Source organism: Sus scrofa, chromosome X (genome assembly GCF_054392235.1).
Source record: "Sus scrofa isolate SSC_HxYL_T2T_F1_AM1 chromosome X, Sscrofa_HxYL_maternal_Yorkshire_Landrace_v2.0, whole genome shotgun sequence".
Lineage (NCBI taxonomy): Eukaryota > Metazoa > Chordata > Mammalia > Artiodactyla > Suidae > Sus > Sus scrofa.
The window spans coordinates 109072828-109098547 of NC_139401.1; the positions used below are offsets into that span (position 1 = coordinate 109072828).

Here is a 25720-nt window from a genome sequence, read left to right on the forward strand (position 1 = left end):
AGCCACTGAGCGAGGCCAGGGATCGAACCTGAGTCCTCATGGTTGCTAGTCGGGTTCATTAACCACTGAGCCACGACGGGAACTCCCTTTTTTGTTTGTTTGTTTTTTTGTTTTTGATTCTTTATATCCCATATGTTCTCAAACTTGTCTTCAGAAATGGTTCATCTAGGATTTTGGGTAGTCCCAAGAGGGCTATGAATATTAGTTTTGTGGACTGTGGCTATATTCTAGGAAACTAATTACCTAAGGTAAATCATAAAAGTCCATGAATTATGGAGCTACACAAAGGTATTCACAAAGCATCACAGATTAGGGAAATGAAAAGGAAGAAGAATAGTTGGAGCAATAAGTTGAGTTAGTGTGAATACTCCAGATAAGATTTGAGGAAGTGGTTAGATGTAAGCAGCATTTAGGAGTACTCTTACTAGAGGAAAATTAGAATATTGAGGTTAGGTAGGATTAAGTAGCAAACACAGATTTGAATTTCTAGTTAATTAGGAGACTGAAGAGAGGAAGAGGAGGCAAGGGACTAAAGTGAGGATCTTAAAGTGCAATATTGGAAATTACAATCAAAATGGCTAAATTTAACAGATGCACTTAGGAATGAACTATTAATGAATACAGATGCCTAAGAATAATTTTTCTTGAGCTTATTTCCTGTAGTGCTTTTCTGAAAGAACACCGTGCCCTTTTCTAAGCTTATTTTCTTTGTTTTGATCATCATTCCTCCCTCACTTCCTGGCTTCATTGCCAAGATCCAAGAGGCAAAGATGGGCAAGAGAGCACGTCACGGACCATAACAAGACAAGCAATATGACTTGGGGGCCAAACGGAGGTTGGGGCACAGAAATTCTGCCTTGGCTAAGCTTTTACACAAATGGGTCACCTGTCCTATTTTTTAAAATTTTATCTGTCCATTAATATGACAATGTGCATTTTGTGATTGTTCCCTTTTATGTGTTCCTATGGCATGCTGCTTTTACTCCTATAATATCTCTGTTTTCATTCTGATTTTCATTATAGTTAAATTTTTTACTATTCTGAGGTCACAAAGTGGTGTTCAGGACACTTTTGGCCCATAGATATGCTTCATTAAGCTAACATGTTTCCATTTAAAAAGTATTTCAAAAACAGGAGGGTTCATCCAGACATATGGATTCCTGACCTCTGAAAAAATGGAATCTGGCACATAGAGCCCCCCATTTACTCATGACAACAAGTGACTGTAAGCAAGCAGTGGCTGCCCTTATTATCAACTTGACATTGAATCTGAAAGTCTGTTACTATTTTTTATGTGATAGAACCGGCATTGTTCTTACAGTGACATGAAGAAGAAAGTGAAATATTTTTCTATATCCAGTTTCTATAAGAATCTGGAAAACAATAGCTAGACTGAGAGGGAGAGGACTGTTACAATTTAAGAATCAAGTGACTGAGGTGGGTTGAAGACTTCGTTAGGTTAGGAAAGGAGAGCTTGGACAAAACTGCTGAGATGGCAGAGGGAGAAAGTAGAGGTGGCTGGATCACTTCTTTTACCAGGTTTCTCATGGGGAAACCACTCCCAGGGCATACTGTACTGTTTCTCTGCCTTCAACTGAAATTTTCATTAAGTACAGGCAATAGGGATATGGTGGTAAATAGAGGAGACATAGCTTCTTCTCTCCTGGAGGTCATTGTTGACTGGGGGAGCCAGACATTAATAAATACTATGAGGGAAAATAAGAGGGTGCTAAGAGAACAAACACTAAAGAAACTTTTCCTCAAGGTCCATTATGTTGTCACAAATGTCCTTCTTTCTCATGGCTGAATAATACTCTATTGTGTGTGTGTGTATATATATACATATATCTTCATACATGTACACACATATATATCTTCTATATCCTTGAGGACATTATACTGAGTGAGGTAAGTTGGACAGAGAAAGACACATACTGTATGATCTCACTAAAAAAGTCAAACTCAGAGTTCCCATCGTGGCTCAGTTGAAACGAATCTGACTAGTATCCTTGAGGACCCACGTTCGATCCCTGGCCTCCTTCAGCAGATTAAGGATCCATGTTGCTCTAAGCTCTGGTGTAGGTCGCAGATGCAGCTCGGATCCTGCATTGCTGTGGTTGTGGTGTAGGCTGGCAGCTGTAGCTCCGATTTGACCCCTAGCCTGGGAACCTCCATATGCCATGGGTGCAGCCCTAAAAAGACAAAAATAAAAATAAAATAAAAAAGTGAAACTTTAAAAAAAATTCAATTAATCAATCGTTTGACTAACCACAAGGGTGTGACTCTTTTTTTTTTTGACTGTGCCTGCAGCATGTGGAAATTCCCAGGCCAGGGACTGAACACAAGCCACAGCAGTGACAACACAGGATCCTTAACTGCTAGACCACTAGGGAACGCCTATATATTTTTTATTTTTTTGTTTTTTTATTTTTTATTTTTATTTTTATTTTTTTGAGGCTGCACTTGTGGCATATGGAAGTTGCCAGGCTAGGGGTTGAATTGGAGCTGCAGCTGCTGGCCCACAAATCCAAGCTGTGTCTGCGACCTATACCACAGCCCACGGCAATGCTGGATCCTTAACCCACTGAGTGAGGCCAGGGATTGAACCTGAGTTCTCATGGGTACTAGGTGGGTTCCTAACCTGCTGAGCCACAGTGGAAACTCCCTGTATCTTTTTTTTTAAAATAGGAGAATAGTTGCAGTACAATATTATGTTAACAGGTGTACAATATAGTGATGCACAATTTTTAAAAGTTATACTCCATTTATAGTTATTATAAAGTGTTGGCTATATTCCCTGTGTTGTACAATATATCCTTGTAGCTTATTTTATACATAATAGTTAATAATACCTAATGTGTAATAGTACCTTTTGCTCTTCCACCCCTATATTGCCCCTCCACATGTCCCTCTCCCTACTGGTAACCACTAGTTTGTTCCCTATACCTATGAGTCTGCTTCTTTTTTTTTTTTTTTTTTTTTTTTTTTTTGTCTTTCGTCTTTTGTCTTTTTGTTGTTGTTGTTGCTATTTCTTGGGCCGCTCCCGCGGCATATGGAGGTTCCCAGGCTAGGGGTTGAATCGGAGCTGTAGCCACCGGCCTACACCAGAGCCACAGCAACGCAGGATCCGAGCCGCGTCTGCAACCTACACCACAGCTCACGGCACACGGCAACGCCGGATCGTTAACCCACTGAGCAAAGGCAGGGACCGAACCCGCAACCTCATGGTTCCTAGTCGGATTCGTTAACCACTGCGCCACAACGGGAACTCCTGCTTCTTTTTTGTTATATTCACTAATTTGTTGTATTTTTTAGATTCCACATATAAGTGAAATTATATAGTATTTGTCTTTCTCTGACTGACTTATTTCACTTAGCATAATGCCTTCCAAGTCTCTCCATGTTGCTGCAAATGGCATTATTTTATTCTTTTTTATGGCTGAGTAGTATTCCATTGCATATGTGTGTGTGTGTGTGTGTGTGTGTGTGTGTATCACACTTTCTTTATGTAATGCATCCATTGACGGACACTTAGGTTGCTCCTATATCTTGGCAATTGTAAATAATGATGCTATGAACATTGGGGTGCATATATCTTTTTGAATTTGTGTTTTTGTTTTTAAAAAGGCCAAATTCTGGAGTTCCCGTCATGGCTCAGCAGAAGCGAATCTGACTAGGAACCATGAGGTTTCAGGTTTGATCCCTGGCCTCGCTCAGTGGGTTAAGGATCTGGCATTGATGTGAGCTGTGGTGTAGGTCACAGACATGGCTCGGATCTGGTGTTGCTGTGGCTGTAGTATACGGCAGCAGCTGTAGCTCCGATTCGACCCCTAGCCTGGGAGCCTTCATATGCCATGGGTGCGGCCCTAAAAAAAGACAAAAATAAGATAAAATAAAATAAAAAAGCCAAATTCTCAAAAACAGAGTAAAATGGTACTTACTAGGGGATGGGGGTGACAGGAAAGGAAAGGTGTTTAAGGATACAAACTTACTACTAGTAGTAAATAAGTCCTGGAGATCTAATACGCAGTATGGTGAATATAGACAACAACATTGCATTATAATAATTATACCTGATAAAAGATTTAAAATTAATTATTCCAACCATTAAAAAGAAATAATTATATAACATGATAGAAGTGCTAATCATTGCTACAGTGGCAAGCATATTACAATCTATAAATGTATTAAATTAACATGTATACCTTAAATTTACACAGTGTTGTATGTCAAATATATTTCAATTAAAAAAAGGAAAAATTTTCCTAATCTAGGGGGTCAGAGAAACTTTCCCTGTAGAAGTGACACTTAAATTGAGGCCTGAAGTAAATAGGAGTTAGGCAGAGAGGAGGGGATAGAGCTTTACAAACAGAGGGAACAGTCTATGCAAATACCACAAAATAGGCAGTCGTTTGACAGCACTGAAGACCTGATAGAAAGTCTTGTTGGGGAGTAGAGAGGAGAGTGGCTGACAATAAGGCTGGAAATGTCAAAAAGGCTGCTGCACAGCCTTTGAGGCTGCCGGAAGCGGTCTGGATCTTATCTTCAGAGCAGCGAGAGTCACCAGCAGGTTTTAAGCAAAATGTACCAGGACACAAATTTTGTGGGTCTCTTTTTGTTTGTTTGTTTTTGGTCACAGCTTCAGCATAAGGAAGTTCCTGGGCCTGGGATCAAACCAAAGCTGCAGTTGCAGTAATGCCATATCCTTAACTCACCGGACAGGGGGGGGGGATGAACCCACGCCACCGCGGAGACAACGCTGGATCCTTAACCTGCTGCACCACAGCAGGAACTCCTACAAATTTTGTTTTAATACTTGCTTCAGCCACCCAGCAGTGAGCCCTTGTCCACAGAAGGCTTATCATTCTCACTATTTTCTATTGTAAAAGCAGCTAAAGGTTTTTCCCATAGAAAATTAAAATTTTTTTTCATTCAGAAATAATAATTGCAAAACAGATCTCTGACAACTGTGGACAATATGTCTTTCAGTAGATCTAAAGTAAGTCTAGGAAAAAAACGCCACTCTTCGCTGACTCGCTGAAACCAGTGGAAGTTAGGAGAGGTGTAATTTTTGGTCATGCCAATTAATTTTAAAATTTAGAAGAGTACAAACGAAATCATTTTATTTTTATTTATTTATTTATTGTTATTTCCCCAATACATTTTTTTTCTACTGTACAGCATAGTGACCCAGTTACACATACATGTATATACTCTTTTTTCTCCCATTATCATGCTCCATCATAAGTGACTAGACAGAGTTCTCAGTGCTACACAGCAGCATCTCATTGTGAATCCATTCCAAAGGCAATAGTTTGTATCTATTAACCCCAAGCTCCCAGTCCCTTCCACTCCCTCCCCTTCCCCCTTGGCAACCACAAGTCTATTCTCCAAGTCCATGATTTTCTTTTCTGTGGAAAGGTTCATTTGTGTGGTATACTAGATTCCAGATATAAGTGATATCATATGGTATTTGTCTTTCTCTTTCTGACTTACTTCACTCAGGATGAGAGTCTCTAGTTCCATCCATGTTGCTACATATGGCATTGTTTTGTTCTTTTTTATGGCTGAGTAGTATTCCATTGTGTATATATACCATACCTTCCTAATCCAATCATCTGTTGATGGCCATTTGGGTTGTTTCCATGTCTTGGCTATTGTGAATAGTGCTGCAATGAACATGCAGGTGCATGTGTCTTTTTTTTTTTTTCCTTTTCTAGGGCCACTCTCGAGGCACATGGAGGTTCCCAGGCTAGGGGTCTAATCGGAGCTGTAGCCACCGGCCTATGCCAGAGCCACAGCAACGCAGGATCTGAGCCGTGTCTACAACCTACACCACAGCTCATGGCAACGCTGGATCCTTAACCCATAGAGCAAGGTCAGGGATCGAACCCACAACCTCATGGTTCCTAGTCAGATTTGTTAACCACTGAGCCACAACAGGAACTCCGGGTGCATGTATCTTTTTTAAGGCAAGTTTTGTCTGGATATATGCCCAAGAGTGGGGTTGCTGGGTCATATGGTAGTTCTATGTATAGTTTTCTAAAGTAAAAATCATTTTATTAATTAACTCTGGCTCATTTGCCCTTAGATGTATTTTTCCTATATATCTCTGCCATTCCAGTCTCATAGCTACTGCTCTTCTTCAGGCCCTTGTTACCTTGTGATTTGTGGTTTGCTCACTATGCTCCCTCTTCATCTTCCACCATGATATATGCTTGAGCTGGAAGCCATCAGTCATTTCTGCTGTCAGCAGGCCTGCCTACCCCATCACCATGTCACTCTGCAGCTCCAAAAACCCTGACAGCTCCCCCACTGCCTACTAAAGTGTGGCCCATGACTCTGCTCAAATATATGTATTTGCTTTCATATCATAAAAGATCTCTGGAAGGATACTTAAGTAACTGGTAACATTGATCACCTTCAGGGAGGAGAATGAGTGCCTGGGGGCATGGTGGGAAGGAGCTGTCTCTTTATATAATCCTTTATACTTTTTGAATTTTGACATGTGATTTTTAGTATTTAAAAATTTATTTTTAACTTTAAAATTTTAAAATTTTTATTTTTTTAATTACTCAATGAATTTTATTACATTTATAGTTGTACAACAATCATCACAATCAAATTTTACAGCATTTCTATCCCAAACCCTCAGTGCATCCCCCCAGCCCCCAACCTGTCTCATTTGGAAACCAAAAGTTTTTCAAAGTTGTTGAGTCAGTATCTGTTCTGCAAAGAAGTTCATCGTGTCCTTTTTTTAGATTCCACATGTAAGTGATAGCATTTGATGTTGGTGTCTCACTGTCTGACTAACTTCACCTAGCATGATAATTTCTAGGTCCATCCATGTTGCCGCAAATGCCATTAGTTATTTCCTTTTAACGGCCGAGTAATATTCCATTGTGTATATGTACCACATCTTCTTTATCCATTCACTGTTGATGGACATTTAGGTTGTTTCCATGTCTTGGCTATTGTATGTAGTGCTGCAATGAACATTGGAGTACATGTGTCTTTTCGAGTCATGGTTTTCTCTGGATAGATGCCCAGGAGTTGGATTTAGTATTTTTTAAAATTAAGAAGTATGGTTTGGAGTTCCCATTGTGGCTCAGCAGTAATGAATCCGACTAGTATCCATGAGGACATGGGTTCAATCTCTGGCCTCGCTCAGTGGGTTAAGGATTCGGCATTGCTGTGGCTGTGGTGTAGGTCGGCAGCTGTAGTTCTGATTTGACCCCTAGTCTGGGAGCTTCCATATGACATGGGTGTGGCCCTAAAAAGACAAAAAAAAAAAAAAAAAAAAAAGAAAGAAAGAAAAAAAAGAAGTAAGGTTCATGAGTGTATTCTTTTGTTAGGGTTGCTGTAACAAAATACCACGGATAATACCACAGACTGAATGGCTTAAACAATAGAAATTTATTTATTTATTTATTTATTTATTTATTTATTTATTTATTTATCTTCTCACAGTCCTGGAGGCTAGAAGTCCAAGGTATTAGCTGAGGCCTCTCTTTGGCTTGCAGATGATTATCTTCTCACTGTGTTCCCTCATATGGTACATATTCCAGGTATTTTTTTTTTTTTTTTTTTTGGTTTAATGTCCTTGTCTGCTGTTTCCATCATCTTGGCTATATCTTGATCTCTTTCTATTGACTTTTTTACTGATTATGGGTCATGTTTTCTTGCATCTTTGTATGGCTAGTAACTTTGTATTGAATGCCAGAGATTGTTAGACATTTGTTGTTGGTTGCTGGATTTTGTCATATTCCTTTAAATAGTGAGTGTTGGATTTATTTTTCAGACATGCAGTTAAGTTACTCAGAATTAGTTTGATCCTTTCAAGTCTTGCTTTTTTTTTTTTGGCTGCACTTGCAGCATGCAGAAGTTCCTGGGCCAGGAATTGAACCCAAGCCACGGCAGCAACCTGAGCCACACCAAATCCTTAACTTGTTGAGCCACATGGGAACTCCTTTAAAGTCTTGTGGGTTTTTTTTTTTTTTTGTCTTTTTGTCTTTTTGTCCTTTTAGGGCCTCACCAGTGTCATATGGAGGTTCCCAGACTAGGGGTCTAATCAGAGCTGTTGCTGCCGGCCCATGCCACAGCCACAGCAACGCCAGAGCTGAGCCGCGTCTGTGACCACCACAGCTCATGGCAATGCCAGATCCTTAAATCGAACCTGCAACCTCATGGTTCCTAGTAGGATTCGTCCATGCTGTGCCACGACGGTAACTCCCTAAGTCTTGTTTTTAACCTTTGTCAGGACAGGTCCAGAACAGTTTTAGACTGGGATTGATTTTGTCTCCCTACTAAAGTACCATCTTTTGGTGTGAGGATTCCTTTTTTTTTTTTTTTAAATTTTATTGTGGTATAGTTGATTTACAATGTTGTATTAGCGTCATCTGAGGATTCCTGCTGAGGATGATCTGTGTGTTAAAAGATCTTTCTATTCTGGCTGGTTGGGACATGAAATATTACCAGCCTTATAGGAGCTCCAGGAATTATTCTAGTGTGTGTATTCTTTGCTGTGTGTTTCTTTTCCTGGCCCTGGGTATCTTCCTCTCACATCTGTGCAGGTCATTACTCAGCCAAAGGCTTAAGGGGACACTTCTGCATATCTTTAGAGCTCTTTCTCTGTATAGCTCCTTCCTCTCTGATAGTCTGCCTTACCAATAGCTGTCTTGACTCCCCCACACACACACCAGTCTCCGTCTCTTCAACTCAGTGAGATTGCTGGACTCTGTGTGGGCTCCTTCTCCTTGCACTGCATCCTGGAAACTGCCTCAGTTCAGTAACCTGGTGCAATTATAAGGCTCACTTTATTTCCACAGGCTTGTAGCTTACAGTCCTTCACTGCTTGTTGCCCAATGTCTGAAAGACATTCTTTCATATATTTATACAGTTTCATAGTTTTTATGATGGAAGGATATCCAGTCCCTGTTACTCCTGCTTGACTGGAAGCAGAATTCAATTAACTAAATTTTAATTTTGGTTTGTTTTTCTTATCTTGCTATGCTTAGTTTTTAGGAGAATGAAGCAAAGAACACACAAAAAAAGGCTGTATTGGGAATTTATTTAAATAACTAATTTTTAAATAAATGTACCAGGCTCAGTCCATACTCACCTGATCTGAGAACTATATGCTCTAGATGTTTAATTTTTCGTAATTGATAACAGTGACCCTTAGGCTCTTGGCCAGGAGAAAGATACTGTGTCTCACGGGAGTTGGGGCAGTAACAATGCTGGAACCTTAACCCACTGTGCCATGAGAGAACTCCCATTCATTTCTTTTTAAATGTTACAATAAAATCAAGTGGGATAGAATGGTTTTAGCAATTAAATATCTATCTCTATCCCTACATCTTCATTTCTACCCTCTATCTCTATCTTTAGCATATATTTCTATATCGATCTAGGGTTTGTCCTTACATGTTAATCATAATGAGGGAGAGGGAAAGTAATAGTAAGAATTTGTTTTACATTAGATACTTTCTTGCCTCCTCCCCAAAGTCTAACCATTTCCCTACCATGTCTAAAAGGGACACATAGTTGATTCACAGTCTGAAGGCATAAGTTTAGTGAGGGCTGGTATTCCAGTTCAGAGAGCCTGGGAATAGCACAAGAGGCTAAACACTCCCCATGGGGTAGTAGGGGTGGATTCTCAGATTCTGGGCACTTTACTTCTGGCTCAGGGTTAGAGGGAAGGGCAAAAAAATTTACCTAGACGTAGGGAGGAGAATCAGAAATCGACTTGTGCAGGTGCAGCACCAGGGAAGGAGGTGGGGACATGAACAGGAGCATTTTATTTTATTTTATTTTATTTATTTATTTTTATTTTTTTGGCTTTTTAGGGCTGCACCTGGGGCATATGGAGGTTCCCAGATTAGGGGTCTAATTGGAGCTACAGCTGCTGGCCACAGCCACAGCAACACCATCACCATATCCCAGCCGAGTCTGTGATCCACACCACAGCTCGCGGCAACGCCAGATCCTTAACTCACCAAGCAAGGCCAGGGATTCAACCTGCAACCTCACGGTTCCTAGTCAGATTCGTTTCCGCTTTGCCATGACGGGAACTCCGCATTTTATTTTATATCGCTGAACTCACTTGGGAAACTGGGAGAGACCATTTTAGCTATCCTTGAGGAAGGAAGGCTGGATGGATAATGGGAGATGCCTCTGGAAGGAGAAGGAGGAAAACGTGCTTAGGAGGGGTCAGCAGTCCATTTCTTTTTTAGCATGAGGAGAAAGCCAGAGCACCGGGTCTGTATGTGACTGTACAATGACAAGACAAATTTTTGCAGCTTAGGAATCACCTGTGTGCTCCCACCTAGCTTCTCCTTCTGCTCCTTGGCTCTTGGTGTGGGTGCTGGTCTCTGGCCTGGACAGCTCTTGGCCTGGAGCCCTGTCTCTTGTGTCTCTGGCATGACTGGCAGAGACTCCTCTGTCTGGGACCGCTGGATCTTGGTGGGGTGGTGGTTGGTGGTAACCTTTCCTTCCTGGCAGCCTCCTCAGTACTGCCAGGCTGACCTCCTCCTTCTATTCCCCACTCCCCTTGGTGAGTGAGGCAGGAGATGCAATGTCTTCAACCTCTTTCTGGTTTCTCTTGGAGGATAGGCCTCTATTTGAATGGCTCCTATAAGGGAAATTTTTTCTCCTCCTCCTTCTCTTCCTTCTCCTCCTCCTCTTTTCCCTCCTTCTCCTTTCTTCTTCTGAGCCTCTTGGGGGCTCTCTTTTGGACTCAAGACTAAGAGGCATTGACTCAGTGGTACCTCTGGTGGCCTGGGTTGCCTCCTCTGTCGACTCAGAGTGAGGGGACTCCCCTTTGCCTATCAATGTTAGTCTTTATTCAGGTGGCCATTTTCCTGTCCTTTAGCCTTGGTGGTGGGGCAGGGCTGGAATAAGCATTTGTATTGCCCTAGGGCACCTAAGAGCTCTGGATACTCATGGGGGCGGTGTTTGCTGGGGGATATTCAGGGCTTTCCCAGGCCCATGCCCCTGAGGGAGTCTGGTGCTAGTAGAGTGGTGAGCCTGCGTTACATGTCAGGAGAGGAGTTGCGCTAGAATCTCTCATTTTTTTTTTTTTTTTTTTGCTTTTTAGGGCTCCACCTGCAGTATATGGAGGTTCCCAGGCTAAGGGTCGAATTGAGGCTGTAGCTGCTAGCCTACATCAGAGCCACAGCAATGCAGGATCCGATCTGAGTCTGCGACCTACACCACAGCTCACGGCAACACTGGGTCTGTAACCCACTGATTCAGGCCAGGGATGGAACCCACAACCTCATGGTTACTAGTTGGATTTGTTTCCGCTGAATCACAATGGGAACGCCCTCTCACTTAATTCTTAAGACAACTCTAGGAGATAGATAACTCTTGTTATTCTTGATGAATGATGAAACAGTATCAGAGGAATTAAGTTACTTGTCCAGTTACTTAATTTCCTAGTAAGTAGGAGGGGGGATCTTGGGGAGTCTTTTTTTTTTTTTTTTTTGACTGGGCTCAAAGTATGTGGAAGTTCCCGAGCCAGGGGTCGAACCTGTGCCATAGCAGCAACCAGAGCCACAGCAGTGACAATGCTGGATCCTTAACCCACTGAACCATCAGGGAACTAGGAAGGGGTGTCATAAATTAAAATCGATGTTTGTCTCCAGACCCTGTGTTCTTGACCAGGATAGGTTAGGTTAATTTGATTGTAAGTCAGTAAACTATTTGAATGTTAGTACAGGCAAATATGACTTTTCTTGCTGCTGACTGTGGATATAAGAAAGTTTCTAAGAGATATTACTATCCCTTCTGAATTATATACCTTTGTGGACAGGGATAGGACCACTTACTGTTCAGATGTCATGGCATATGTGACTAGGACATCTGAAGGAAATTGGAGTATTTGCCAGTTGGACAAGTTCAAGTCACTGCGTCACGGTCAACAGAGCCATAGGAAGTGCTAAAGGAGGCACAGTTAGTAGTGAATGGAGGAGAAACACACAGTGAAGCAGAGTTCCTCTCATTTGCCAAGCTTCTTCCCAAAGGGTTTCCTGATGAAACTTGTCTGGACTGTCTTTTCTTGAGTGAGTCAGGAGTTTAGAATGCAGGCATCTGGCTGCCAGCAGGGTCCTTTTACCCCCCTGTTGGAAGGTACCAGCCAGAGCTCTCCTGTGAGTGCAGTAAATTACTAAGCTGTTATTGGAATGGGCTTTGGAAGAAAACTTGTTTGAAGGGTTATATCCTGGGAATTTTTACTCCTCCAATGTTATTAAAACCCAGTTGCTTTTTTCCCAGTTAGGCAAATTTTAGAGGAAATGAAATATAAACAGAAATTAATTTCTTTTCTCTGACATTTGAATGCATCAATTCTAAATTATACTGTGTTCCTTTTAAGGCTCTGTTTTACAAAGTTAACATATATATGGTTTTATTTTGGGATTGATAATAAACTTTAAAGCTCATGTTTCTAGAAGAGAGCTTTGATGTGACGTGCCTCTTTTTTGGTTTACCCAAATGGTATACTCTTTTTCTTTTTCTTTTTGACTGTGCCTGAGGCGTACGGAAGTTCCTGGGCCAGGGACTGAACCCAAGCCACAGCAGTGACCCAAGCCACTGCAGGGACAATGCCGGATCCTTAAAGTGCTGTGTCACAAGAGAACTCCAAATGGTGTATTATTTTTTAAAAAATCATATTGGAGTATAATTAACCTACAAAGTTATTAATTTCAGGCATAGAGCAAAGTAAATCAGTTACACATATACATATATCCATTGTTTTTCAGATTTTTTTCCCATATAAGTTACCCTACTGTAATGTGCCTACCCTCTTCTCCCTTTCTCTTGCAAGAACTTAAATATCATCCAAATGTTCTCCCTCAGGACTTTCTACCCCACCTCCTGGCTTCATCCTACCATTTTCTTTCTTTTATTCTGGACTGGAACTGATTCTTCCTCACTCTCCTGGTCCAACCTCTACGTGACTCTGGTATCAGTCTCATTTACCCTACCCTGTGCCAGAGGTAACAATAAATATTTATTGGGAGTTCCTGTTGTAGCTCAGTAGGTTAAGAACCCAACATAGTGTCCATGAGGACACAAGTTCGATCCCTGGCCTCGCTCAGTGGGTTAAGGATCCAGCCTTGCTGCAAGCCGTGGTGTAGGTCACAGTTGCTGCTCGGATCCTGCATTGCTGTGGTTGTGGTTTAGGCCGGCAGCTCCAGCTCCAGTTTGACCCCTAGCTCAGGAACTGCTGCAGGTGCAGCCCTAAAAAGAAAAAAAAACAAACAAACATTTATCAAATGAATGAATAGGTGAATGAATTTGAGGAATTGTGATACCCAAACAGCATATGAGATCCTTTATTTTATTTATTACTTTGAAATCATTTTATCATGAAAAATTTCAAATATACAGAAAAGTGGAGGGAGTAGTATAAAGAACTCTGATGTACTCATCACCTAGTTTCTGTGCTTTCAACACATAGTCACTCTTTTTTTATTTTCACCCCACCCACCTTTTGCCAGGCCCTTTAACCAAACAGGTGCATGAAAGCCACTAAGGTATCTGCTCTTCATCATCTGAATTCATTTAGAACTCCTCCTCGCTCCTGTGACTCTTTGCCCTTAACTTTCATTGTTCCTTGTTTGGTATCCTGTTTTTACTTCTCTCAGGGATTCTTAATGTGGGTGTAAGAGTTCCCAGGGAGTCCATGGATGAAAATCAAGGGGTAATTAAATTGGTATGGAGAAAAAAAAATACAGCTTTGTTTTCATTAACCTCTAACTGATTTTTAACATTTTCTTGTATCATGAATGTAAGCAGTGAACCACAGTAGTGTTCACAGTACCTGCAGCTTTGAAACCAGTAGGGATCCTTTTAAATCATATTGCAGAAGTTGTAGAGATTTCCAAATATTTTTATGCTCATCACTGCTTTTGAAATTATGGTAGTTATTACACCCACCACTAGGTCTTATTATTTAATGTGTTAATTAGGAGACGTATATTACTATATCATGTATAAAATCTTCTGTAATTTTTAGCAGCATATTTTGTTTCCTTTGTAATACATCATATTTTATTTCATGCACTTAAAAATATTATTCTGAAAAGAAATCCATAGTTTTTACCAGATTGTCGCAGGGGTCAATAGCTCAAAGAAGGTTAAGAACCTCAGGTCTAAACACTTTGATTGACAGCAGATTTGAACTCCCTATTCTAACTTTGACTTGCTGTCTTCCTCCCTGCGCCCCCCCCCCCCCCATACTGTTTACTCCTTGTTTTCTGCCTAATACTACACAGGTAAGAAGCCTGTCTCTTCCAAATCCTACCCTTAAGGCTAACTGCCCAGGGCCTGCTCCTTTTACTGTCTGCCAGAAGAGCCTAAGCAAACTTTGGTGGCAACCCCGTAAAATGGATTCAGCCAATTATCATTTACTAGCAATAGGAGGGTCTGATGGATGACTTTAATATATTTCAGTTTTCTACTGCTCAGGTAATTCTCATAATTCAGCTAGTTTCACATTGTAATCTATTTTAGCCCCTGACTGATGGGTAAATATTTAATGCCTTACTCTTCTGAGGTATTGGCAAGGCACCCTCCCATTGCAACCCCGCCCCAGTCCTTGAAATTGTAACAGAAGAAATGGGTTATGTTCTATGCCTCTCCACACTTTTTTTTTGTTTTTTGCTTTTTCGGGCTGCACCTGCGGCATATGGAGGTTCCCAGGCTAGGGGTCAAATTGGAGCTACATTTGCTGGCCTACACCACAGCCATGACAGATCCAAGCTGCGTCTGCAACCTACACCACAGTTCACGGCAACGCCGGATCCTTAACTCACTGAGCAAGGCCAGGGATTGAACCCGCAACCTCATTGTTCCTAGTCAGATTTGTTTCTGCTGTGCCACGATGGGAACTCCCACACTTTCTTTTATCAATACCTCTCCTTACTTTTCTGTACCTTCTCTGCCTCTTTCCCCTTTACATTCAAAGGCATTTTCCTTCCTTCTGGGCCCAAATCTCTGCTAGGTGGCAATAGAAAAAGATCTAGTGGGCCTTATGATTTGATGGCCTCTGCACTGAATTGATAAGAATGAGCTGTAGGAGCACTGCTCAGGTTGAAAGGGAAGGCTTTCCCAGTTGTGTAGTAAGTCTCCTCTACTGGAGGTTTTGTCTCATTCGGCCTCAGCTCCACTCAGCTGTCCTCATTTTCTCTACCTCTTACCACTCTTAGCCTTTAGGCCACTGATCTGACTTGGATAACTAGCATGTGGGCTTACTTCCTCTGGGCGGGGGGCTTCCATAGCAGATACTAACACCCCTGGAACAACTGTTTCATGTAATATGCACTTTCCAATGTCCAACCTCCAGCTTTCATGCAAGAGACAATTGTTTTCTCTTCCATTTCTAAAGTCCCTGTGCCTACAATGAAATGTCCTCTACATTCTTTTATTATGTCTGAGGGATGCTGCTATTTCCATAGGTCGTTTGCAGAGGAGAAAAGATTTACATGCCCCAATTCTTCCCTTCTCAGGCTAACAGCTCCTGTCAGTTTCCCAGGTAACTTCTCTCCTTAAAAGGGAATGTTCTCAAGAGAATCTAATAATTGTGGTTTATAATGTCAAAATACTTCAACTTTCTGTTCTTTTCAGGCCTTTAAATGCAAAATCAGGCATGAGAAATGTATAAAAATCTGAGGTAGACAGCTCAGGATTAATTTAGGCCCACCCTAACTTGCTTCTTATGTTAGCTTCCCTATATCTCTCTAATTTTTGCTTCTGTATCTTGGTTTTACATTTCTGCTAAGCCTTCAGACTGATTGATTTATGCTTTGGGCTCTATATCAGTTTGCATCTTAGCATCCTCCAGACTCTACCTTTGGGATCTGCTCCTTTGTTCCATGCCTTGTAACCCTGGGCAGCAAACATGTTGGCTCTATCCACAGATCTTGAAACATCCCCTCCCCCTGCCTAACACAAGCACTGAGATCATTCTCTTTCCAGGGCTTCCAGAGATCTCATATAGAGCCATGGATCATGAATCCTACCCTGAAGCTCAGCAAAGCAGCATCTGATGAGAATGGGATGAAAATTGAACGAGCACACCGAACTACCACTATCCTTATGCAAAAGCAAGTTTGGAGTTGCTGGCAGGGTTCTCAGGCCCCCTGTACAAATGCTCTTGAACTGATTCTGCTTCTGTAATGGCTTCTCATTTCAAATAAAACATTGACACGGATAAAGCAATCTCTTTTTTATTGTGGCAAAATATATATGATAGAAACTTTGCCACTTAAGCTATTTTAAGTGTACAGTGTAGTGGCATTAATTACATTCACAATATTATGCCGCCATCACCGCTACCTATTTCTAAAATTTTTCATCACCCCTAAAAGAAATTCTGTACCCATTAAGCAATAACCCCCTATTTTTCGATCCCTCCCATTCCTAGCCCCTGGTAACCACTAATCTATTTTCTGTCCCTATGAGTTTGCCTATTCAAGATATTTTCTATAAGCGGAACCATGTAATTTTTATTCTTTGCGCCTGGCTTATTTTGCTCAGAATGATATTTTCTAGGTTCATTCATGTATCTAGTATTTAATTCCTTTTTGTGGCTGAATAATATTCTATTGTATGGGCAGGCATACCATATTTTATTTATCCATTCATCTGTTGATGGACACTTGGGTTGTTTCCACCTCTTGGCTATTGTGAGTAGGGTTGCGATGAACATTGGTGAACAGATATCTTTTCTTTGAGTCCCTACTTTCACTTCAGAATAGTAATTCTGTGTTAAATTTTTGAAAAACTGCCACACTTTTTTACAGTGACCTCACCATTTTACTTCCATCAGCAGGGCATGGGGGCTCTGATTTCTTCAACTTCTCATCAACACTTCTTATTTTCTGATTTTTTAAAGATGATAGCTGTTTTAATTGGAGTGAAGAGTATTTCTTTTTGGTTTTGCTTTACATTTCCCTAATGACTAGTGACATGGAACATCTTATCTTTTGCTTATTGGCCATTTGTATATCTTCTTTGGCAAATGTTTTTTTTCAATTCTGTTGCCTATTTTATTTTTTTCTTCTTTTTCGGCCACCCCCTGGGCATATGGAAGTTCCTGGGCCAGGGATCAAATTCAAGCCACAGCTCTGACCTATGCCACAGCTGTGGCAGCCCTGGATCCTTAATCTACTGCACCGGGCTGAGGATCAAACTCATGCCTCCACATAGACAATGCCAGATCCTTAACCCATTGTGCCACAGCAGGAATTCTTCCTTTGCCTATTTTAAAATTGGGTTGTTTGTCTTTTTGTTGTTGAGTTGTAGGAGATCTTTCTGTATTTTGGATATTAAACCTGATTCAGATATATGATTTGTAATTATTTTCCTCCCATTCTGTGGGTTATCTTTTCACTCTCTTGATGTCCTTCAATTCACAGAAGCTTTCAATTTTAATGAAGTGCATTTAATTAATTTTTTTCTTTTGTTACTGTTCTTTTGGTATGGTATTTAAGAAACCATATTCCAGGTAGTTCCTGCTGTGGTGCAGTGGGTTAAAGATCTGGTGTTGCTGCAGCTGTGTTGTAGTTTGCAGCTGTGGCTCAGATTTGGTCCCTTCCATATGCTGTGGGTGTGACCAAAAAAGGGGGAAAATAAAGAAAGAAACTATACTCCAAACCATAGTAATGAAGATTTGTACTTAACGTTTTCTTCTATGAATTTAGGTCTTTGATCCATTTTGAGTTAGTTTTTGTAGGTGGTATATATTAAGGTCTGCTGCTTTTGACAGTCTTGAGTCATAAGTTCTCTTGGCTCTTTCTCCAAATTTGACTTCATAGCATTGTTTCTACCATTGAAAAAAAAATCCACACCTGAGGATTCGTTATGCATCTAGGACCTTAATCCCATCAAGTTTCTGCAAGTAAGAGTCACTTAACCTATGTGCTCTATGCTAGTGTGTCAGAGAAAGATATCAGATATAAACATGGAATACCAGAAGATTGGTCACCAACTCTAAGATAAGGATGTTTTCTTACATTATTGTGCAGGAGAACCATGTATTTACCACATGTCTAATCAAATATAAATGAATAAAAAAGTATAAAGAGTATAATATGTATAACTGTATAACAGTATCATTTATTAAAAGTATAAAAGGATATTGTAATACAGAATTCAGAAAGATTGAAGAATCATAGGTTGCCCACAGAAGATCTGTAAGAGCTGAGATCTGGCTCTCTCCATGTTAATCAGATGACCCAATATCTGCTACTGTTAATCCTTGACAGTATAAAGAATATATCCCATAGTAGAGGATAAAGGATAGTAGAAAAGTATATATCTCTTTTTTGTCTTTTTAGGGCTGCACCTGCAGCATATTTGACCTACACCACAGCTCACGGCAACATCAGATCCCCGAACCACTGAGAGAGGCCAGGGATCGAACCTGTATCCTCATGGATACTAGTCAGATTTGTTTCTGCTCCACCACAAAAAGTAACCCGAAATTCAGGATTTTACACTCAGATTTCTCTAGAGGAAATGGGCTTTGAGGATGTATGTGAGAAAGATGTAGAGTTGAATGAAGGAAATAGGGCATGCTCCTATAAGAAAATCTTCCCTCTGCCAACAACTATATGATTATATCTTGTTATATTGTTGGGCTTTGCTAATATAGTCTATTAACAACAACAACAATGATAACGGTAAAAAATAGTTAACAGTGAGTACTTATTTTTATTAGGCATTGTACTAAGCATTTTACATGTATGAACTCATTAAATCTTTGCCTCAATCACATGAAGTGAATTTATTATCATTCCCAGTTTACAGATGAGGAAACAGAGGCACAGACTGATATGCTGATTTTGCTGTATAGGTTTATATAAATAATTGTCGTGAGACATGTTTTTCCAATCTTCTTGCTTGATCATCCACCCATAGCCCCTCCTCACGTGATCTCATCAGAGTAATGTAAAAGCGTGTGGTTTCTTAAGGCGGGGCTCTTGGTTCCAGAGACCTTGAGTCCCCTGGTTCCCACCTGTACTGTCTCTGTGTCTTACTTTATGTTAGCTTTTTCCCTTAAGTTCCACAGCACCCGTTCTTCAGCCCCATCCTGCTGAGCTGGTCTCGGCAAATAATGCAGCACCCTTGGGGATAGATGTTTCCTTTCAAGGGAGTGGCAGTCCAGTTGAACTCCACCTGAATTGAGGCTGCATTTATTGCCTAAGAGTCTCTGGCTTACCATGTTGATCCTGTTGGCATGGATGATGTCCTGAAGGCTGTTGGAACCCTCTTAGGAAACCACGTGTCTTCTGCCTTCATCGGGGACTGCCTCTGTTAAAAAGGGCTATTAAAAGTCAGAAGCATATTGGTTAATTTAAAAATGTGACCAGAAAATTGAAGTTAATGTAAAATTTTGGGAGAACAACCTGAACTCCACAATTTGTTATAACTGACTTAGCATTGACTGAGAAATCTGTGACATGAGATTTTAGAACCATGGGGACTAACTCTATAAATCCTGATTAACCAAGCAAAAATTTCCCTAATTGTGCTTTGGAATTTCTTACATCACTCAGATTTCTCTGGCTAGTGAACTTGTTAACTGTTAATGTTGAGTGTTTTTCGTGTAACCTTGACACCGAAATCTATATAGCTATTGGCCAAAAGATATCCTTGAAAGCTTTTGGGAGGCAGCTGAGTAACAAATCAAAACACCCTTGGGATAGAACATTTTTTCTTTATCTTCTTCCCCCATCTTCTCTCCCTCTTCTTCTTATATATAAAAGCCCTCAATCCAGTGCTCTCACCAAAATATGCAATCTGCCTTGAAAGTGGATAAAAAGATAACCCCAATCCCCTCTTCAGTTGCATCGTGATCAGTAAGCTAGTTTTGCAAATTGTGCTAATTAAAAATACCAGGTAAACTACTTTTAAAGTGGAACAGAAAATTTTATTAAATTTCTGGTGCTGGGAATATAGTGATGGTCAGCAAGTATGTATATTTCTCTCATATGCAAAGCTCTTTGTTAGATGTTACAGTATAGGAGGTAAAAGAAGAATAAGACACAGTTTCTGTCTTCCACCAAAGGCTCAGCCCCAATTTACACTGTTCTTTAAATAGTCTTTTGACACGCCTGTTCCACTTAATTGTCCCTGCCAAGGTGGTGGTGTGGGCTGCTACTCCACCAGACCTGCTTTACTGCCCATAGTCTCCTGGGCCATTTTCATCTAATTTCTGCCTCACTTGTACACTGTTGCCAGATTAATCTTCCTAAAGTCTTCTTTCCCAAATTGTGCTTTGAGGAATGTTAGCCCCTTTAAAAAGAGAATTGTTGAGCTAACGCAAGTTTAGGAACCGGGGAATGTTCAAATCCCTCTCGAAAATTCACTTTGTACACTATTAAAGAGTCCAAGGAGTCCTGTGATAAAGAAATATCTTTAACTTTCTTTAAACCAGTATTTCCCATGTTTTAATTGACCACAAAACTTATTTTTCATGTAACATCAATTAATATTACATACAACACTTTTTCAGAAATGCTGTCCTAAAGCATCGTTTTATGTTTTTTTTGCTTTTTTTTTAGGGCCACACCAGCAGCATATGGAAGTTCCCAGGCCAGGGGTTGAATTGGAGCTACAGCTGTGGGCCTGAGCCACAGCCACAACCACAGCAATGTCAGATCCGAGCTGCGTCTGCAGCCTACACTGCAGCTTACGGCAACACCGGATCCTTAACCCACTGAGCAAGGCCAGGGATCGAACCTGCAACCTCACGGTTCCTAGTCGGATTTGTTTCCACTGCACCAGGACAGGAACTCCATAAAGCATCATTTTAATCATGCCACTTTCCCAGGTTAAAAATCTCCAATGGTTCTCCATTTTCTCCTTGGGGAAGGATCTCCACCTTGTCAGCCTTCTTTCAAGGGCCTTTGCAACCTGATCCTAACTTAGTCGGGCCCAACTTCATTTTTCACTGCTTCCTCACATGGACCATTTCCACCTAACTAGATTGCTCTTCTCTTCTCTCAGTGCTCCTCAGCTAATAAGGGCCAAGGGAGGAGGTAGGCCAAGAACGGGTGGGGACCGAGATCTGAGGCTTTAGGTAGCGGTCATTTGTGTGTAGGTTACCCTGGAAGGCCCAGCAGCAGGAACCTGAGCCTGGGGCAACCCAAGCAGGATGAGTAGGTATGGGAATACCAGTGGCTGAAAATGGCTTACAACTTGAGATGTAACCCCAGACACACAGTGCAAGGTCTGACAGCCAGAGAAATGAACAGGACAGGGAAGATTCCAAAGGTAAGTGCCAAAAAAAAAAAAAAAAAAAAAAAAGAAAAGAAAAGAAAAGAAGCAGTTGTGAGATCAGGTCAACCATTTTTCATGTTCAGAAATAGCTATAGGGCCTGCCAGGCTAAAACATCCCTAAAGACAAGACATGGTATGTGTGAGTGTGTTATGTGCATGCGTGCACATGTGCACACCTTTGTTTAAAACGGTAATTGATGATATTCTTTGAGAATCTGAGGGAAGTTATGAGACTATTCTTCACAAAAATGTACACACGCAAAGAATTTTAAGGGTTTCATAGACTCTGAAGTTCATGGGTCTAAGTTTACTGAAACCTTCTTATCTAATGTTTAAGAGGAAAGATAGAGATAAAAAGAGAGAGAACTTTCCAAATAGAGATGCTACCCAGGCTGATCTCTTAGGTGTGTTTTTCTCCTTTATTTTTCCAAAGCAGCCCCAATTATAAAAGCCAGCAGCATGACATCAACCAAATTGTACTTCACTTCTGCTTATTGACTTTGATACTTCTGGAATTGATTCAGTGACCTGTTCTCTGTTACACTTTTCTATGTCCCTGGGAAATATATTCTCTGTGACCTTTCGATCTGTGAAACACACATACAGACATACTCACACAGAGTTGCTTAGATACCTCCATGTCCATTTAGTATCCTGGAGAGAAGGGGACACATGAAAGAGGACAGGAGTGTGTATGAATCAAGATCCCCAGAGGGCTTTAAGAGAGGGAGATTTCAGTGTGTGTGAGGATAGGGCAGGGCAGGAATGAAGCTGTTGTGCTGGGTGAGTGATTAGTGCGCTGTGCTTGCTTCATGGAACAAGCTGGCTTGGGGTTTGCTGACACTAAAGCATGAGCCTTGACTTTCTTATCACAATTCCCCCAAAGCAGTAGTTGTCAACCCTGGCTATGCACTTGATTCACTTGAAAGGCTTTAAAAATATGCCAACGTCCAGGCCTGAAACCCCAGGGATTCTGATTTAATTATTCTGAGGTGGGGACAGAGCATAATTACATCTTATTAACTGTAAAACACTTAATATAAAAATGCTACTCTAGGAATTCCTATCGTGGCTCAGTGGTTAACAAACCTGACTAGTATCCATAAGGACTTGGGTTCAATCCCTGGCCTTGCTCAGTGGGTTAAGGATCTTGTGTTGCCTTGAGCTGTGGTGCAGGTCGCAGATGCAGCTTGGATCCCGAGCTATAGCTCCTATTTGACCCCTAGCCTGGGAACCTCCATATGCTGCAGGTGCGGCCCTAAAAAAAAAAAAGCCAAAAAAATGATACTCTATAATATATTAAAAATAGCTCTTATAAATACCCATAATGTATTCTTTTTTTTTCTGCTTTTTAGGGCTGCACCTGTGGCATATGAAAGTTTCCAGGCCAGGGGTCGAATCGGAGCTGCAGCTGCTGGCCTACACCGCAGCCACAGCAACTCAGGATCTGTGCCATGTCTGCAACCTGCACCACAGCTCAGGGCAACGCAGGATCCATAACCCACTGAGAGAGGCCAGGGAGTCTACCCACATCCTCATGGATACTAGTCGGGTTTATTACCACTAAGCCATGACGGGAACTGCCGATAATGTATTCTTTAGTTACCAGATTTCCTTCGCTTAAACATATTTTATCTATCTGTCTGTCTATCTATCTATCTATCTATCTATCTATCTGTCATTATCATCATCCTCATCTAGCTAAGGAAACTGTAAGTTCCACCTATGGAAAGCCCATATTTATTCACAAATGTGTATGGCCAGATTCCTCAGACTCCATTTTTTGGGGGTAGTTATATTTTATTTTACATTTATTTATTTATTTAGTTAGTCTTTTTAGGGCTGCACCCACGGCATGTGGAGGTTCTCAGGCTAGGGGTCCAATCGGAGCTGTAGCTGCCGGCCTAAGCCAGAGCCACAGCAACTCAGAATCCGAGCCACGTCTGCAACCCACACCACAGCTCATGGCAACGCTGGATCCTTGACCCACTGATGGAGGCCAGGGATTGAACCCACAACCTCATTGTTCTTAGTCGGATTCATTTCTGCTGTGCCACTGGGAACCCATATTTTATTTTTTAATTGAAGTATAGTTGATTTACAGTGTTGTGTAAAGTGATTCAGTTATACATACATATACATTCTTATTTATATTCTTTTCCATTATGGTTTATCACAGGATATTGAATATAGTTCCTTGTGCTATACAGTAGGACTTTGTTATTTGTCCATTCTATATGCAATAGTTTGCATCTGCTAACTCCAAAATCCCAGTCAATCCATCCCCACCCCCTCCCGCTTGGAACCACATGTATGTTCTCTATGTCTGTAGGTCTGTTTCTGTTTGATAGATAGGTTCATTTTTGTCTTTTTTTTTTTTTCCTTTTAGGGCTGCATCCGTAGCATATGGAAGTTCCCAGGCTAGGGGTTGAATTGGAGCCACAGCTGCCGACCTACACCCACAGCCACAGCAACGTGGGATCCCCAATCCACTTAGGGAGGCCAGGGATTGAACCTGCATCCTCATGGATACTAGTCGGATTTGTTTCTGCTGCACCATGAAGGGAACTCCTGTGTCATGTTTTAGTTTATTTTTTCTTTTTGGCCACACTTGCAGCATGTGGAAGTTCCCGGGCCAGGGATAAAACCCGAGCCACAGCAGCAACCCAAGCCACTTCAGTGACAGTGCAGGATCCTTAACCTGCTACACCACAGGGAACTCCTGTGTCCTATTTTAGGTACTACATATAAGTAATATCATATGGTATTTGTCTTTCTCTTTCTTTCTTTTTTTTTTTTTTGTCTCTTTTTGTCTTTTTTTGTTGTTGTTGTTGTTGCTATTTCTTGGGCCGCTCCCGTGGCATATGGAGGTTCCCAGGCTAGGGGTTGAATCGGAGCTGTAGCCACCGGCCTACGCCAGAGCCACAGCAACTTGGGATCCGAGCCGCGTCTGCGATCTACACCACAGCTCACGGCGACGCCAGATCGTTAACCCACTGAGCAAGGGCAGGGACCGAACCCGCAACCTCATGGTTCCCAGTCGGATTCGTTAACCACTGCGCCACGACGGGAACTCCTGTCTTTCTCTTTCTGACTTACTTCACTTAGTATGATAATCTCTAGGTCCATCCATATTGCTGCACCTGACATTATTTCATTCTTTTTTATGGCTGAGTAGTATTCCACTGTATATACGTACGCCTTCTTTATCCATTCATCTGTCAGTGGACACCTAGATTGTTTCCATGTCTTGGCTCTTGTGAATAGTGCTGCCGTGAATATAGGGGTGCATGTATCTTTTTGAATTATAGTTTTGTCTGAATATATGCCAGGAGTGGAATTCCTGGATCATATGGTAATTCTATTTTTAGTTTTTTGGGGAACCTCCATACTGTTTTCCATAGTGGCTGCACCAACTTACATTCCCATGGACAGTGTAGGAGGATTCTCCTTTCTCCATGCCCTCACCAGCATTTGTTATTTGTAGACTCTTCTTTTTTTAAAGTAAACTAATTTTATTATTTTTTGCAGTTTTTTGATTTATTTTATTACTATTATGTCTTTTGTCTTTTGAGGGCTGCACCTGAGGCATATGGAGGTTCCCAGGCTAGGGGTCCAATCAGAGCTGTACCTGTCAGCCTTGCCAGAGCCATAGCAACACCAGATCCGAGCTGCGTCTGTGACCTACACCACAGCTCACCCACTGAGCGAGGCCAGGGATCGAACCTGCAACCCCATCATTCCTAGTCGGATTCGTTTCCACTGTGCCACGACGAGAACTCCTTATTATTTTTTTTGATAGTTATTTCCACAATACAATTTTTTTCTACTGTACAGCATAGTGACCCAGTTACACATACATGTACACATTCTATTTTCACACATTATCATGCTCCATCATAAGTGACTAGACAGAGTTCTCAGTGCTACACAGCAGGATCTCATTGCGAATCCATTCCAAAGGCAATAGTTTGTATCTATTAACCCCAAGCTCCCAGTCCCTTCCACTCCCTCCCCTTCCCCCTTGGCAACCACAAGTCTATTCTCCAAGTCCATGATTTTCTTTTCTGTGGAAAGGTTCATTTGTGTGGTATACTAGATTCCAGATATAAGTGATATCATATGGTATTTGTCTTTCTCTTTCTGACTTACTTCACTCAGTATGAGAGTCTCTAGTTCCATCCATGTTGCTACATATGGCATTGTTTTGTTCTTTTTTATGGCTGAGTAGTATTCCATTGTGTATATATACCATACCTTCCTAATCCAATCATCTGTTGATGGCCATTTGGGTTGTTTCCATGTCTTGGCTATTGTGAATAGTGCTGCAATGAACATGCGGGTGCATGTGTCTCTTTTAAGTAGAGTTTTGTCTGGATAGATGCCCAAGAGTGGGATTGTGGGGTCACATGGAAGTTCTATGTAT

At 41.2% G+C, this 25720-nt stretch overlaps 1 long non-coding RNA gene across 10 annotated transcripts in view; it reads left to right on the forward strand.

Moving 5' to 3' along the window:
* LOC102165926 (uncharacterized) overlaps positions 1–25720 on the forward strand; it is a 1721850-nt gene that overhangs the window by 46800 nt on the left and 1649330 nt on the right. For 2 of the 10 annotated variants that reach the window (XR_002340593.2, XR_002340592.2), the window contains one exon: positions 15985–16223. The exons of 7 other annotated variants lie outside the window; for them this stretch is intronic. This is a non-coding gene — a long non-coding RNA (uncharacterized LOC102165926). Of the gene's footprint in view, positions 1–7470; positions 7569–15984; positions 16224–25720 lie in introns of those variants that run through there. One more of the 10 variants, XR_014835568.1, reaches the window with a different exon arrangement.